We start from the raw sequence: 2,141 nt of genomic DNA, 5'->3' as shown, positions 1-2,141 counted from the left end.
TCTTTAATTTATTGAATTTAAAACATTTGTTTGTGTTTTATTGTTATTCTTGTTGCAAATTAAAATCTATTGATTTTTATGCCCTAAATTCGGTCGTTTGGTCTTTTGTATTGTGTAAGGTGCATATTAGCATATCGTTGCTTATTTTTAATTTGTTGAATTAAAATATTTATTTGAGTTTTATTGTCATTTAATTTTTAATATTTATTGCGAATTTTAAAAGTGCCCTACAATCGTTCGGACGTTCGAAACTTTGTATTGTGTAGGGTGTTCATTGTGCATATAGTTGCATATTATTAAATTTTGAGGATTTTTAATATTTATTAGATCTTTATTGTGATTGATAATCTTAAAACGCTACATTCGGTAGCTTCTTTGTTTGATTATACGCTACAATTGGTAGTTATTTTGTTGATTGTCAACTATAATTGATAGTTTATTTTTGTTTTTTTGTGGATTTTCTCCAAAGTTATCCTCAATTTTTGTGTATTTTCACAATTGAATTTAAAACTTAAAGCAATTCCCTTGAGATTTAGTGATATCTAGATATATTTTATTCGAATTTATATCATCTAATTAGCTTTTTGGTTTAAGAGTCGTCAATTTTTAACAAATTTGTTAATTTTGAAATATTTTTTGAATTATTATTTAACTTTTTGAGAGTTTTTATCGTTTTCGTATAGATTTTTGATTTGATTTAGACATTTCTTTTGTATAATATTCTCGCTGTCTTGAACTTCAAATTATTTTATATATTTGGTTAAATTTATAAAATGGCGTCCACTTCGTTGAATTTATTCAATCGTACTTCCAACTCTATGGTGAGATTCGCTGCACACTTCGGTGCATTGAAGGAAGACGAATTAGATATTTATGATCTTGAAGTTAGGAGTGAAGAAATTAAAAAATTGTGGAAATCTGTCGAGGAAACTTTTAATAATTGTCTCTCCCACATTCGAAATCCTGAAGATCTTGATAGTGTATATAGTAAATATGAGGTTTCGTATAAGGAATACATGCTTTGCGTATCAATTATAAATAGACTGTTGTCTAAATTTAGGAATTCAAATAAATTATCAGTAGCGGAGCATCCTGCTAATATTCTTTCGGGAAAGCCGTCAGTTGATGTCTCCCTTCATAACATGAGCTCGTCGTCCCACTCCTCTCGCGGGGTGGGAATACAGACATCTAGTTCCGAAATATTGAATATTGGGAATACTAGAATAGGTCAAAGCTTTATTGTTTATTCTTCTAATGTCGATAACTTTCATAACCTTGCGATTCCTCCTTGCAATATCGATATTTTCAGTGGAAATATTCTTGATTGGCCCACTTTCAGAGATTTGTTTAGTGCGGTATATATTAATAACTCCCGATTGACAGACATTGAGCGTTTATGTCATCTGGTGAGTAAAAGTAGTGGTGAGGCTCGAGAAATCGTCTCGAAATTTCCTTTGACTCATCGGAGTTTTGAACCTGCGTGGAATGCCTTGAATTCCACTTATGATAATCCACGTCTTATTGTACATAGCCATTTAAAATCTTTATTCGCACTTCCTGTGCTGGATCAGGAAAGTAGTTCGGGACTAAAGTCACTTCAACGCGGAATTAATAGTTGTCTTTCCGCAATGGCAATTTATAACATACCAACGGAAAATTGGGATCCGATTGTGGTATTTATTTGTTTGCAAAAATTACCCAAATTGACACACGCTTTATGGGAGCAAAGTGTAAAATCCAAATCGTCTCTTTCATCTTGGAAAGAGTTAGATGCATTCTTGACAGAGAGAATTCGTACTCTTCTGTGTTTGCATGAAATGAGAAATGTTAACACTGTGTCAAAATCGAAGAAAAGAAAAAGTTCCTTTTCATCTCCATGTGCAACTTCTACTCCTCGTTCGTCGTCTGATTCTTGTTGCGTTCTTTGTTCAGAGCAACATACACTATATTATTGCTATCGGTTTTTAAATTGTACACCTGCCGATAGATTTAAATTAGTCAAGAGGCATCGTTTGTGTGTAAATTGTCTTCGTAGGGGACACGAAGTCAAAAATTGTAATAGCCGTTGTTGTAGAAAGTGCAATCAGAGACATCACACTCTATTGCACAGAGATAGCTCTATAGTGAGCACTCCGAGTCAG

Source organism: Musca vetustissima, unplaced genomic scaffold (genome assembly GCF_032173495.1).
Source record: "Musca vetustissima isolate MV318-11 ecotype Yass unplaced genomic scaffold, APGP_CSIRO_Mvet_v1 utg25599, whole genome shotgun sequence".
NCBI lineage: Eukaryota > Metazoa > Arthropoda > Insecta > Diptera > Muscidae > Musca > Musca vetustissima.
This window is presented reverse-complemented; position numbering follows the sequence as displayed.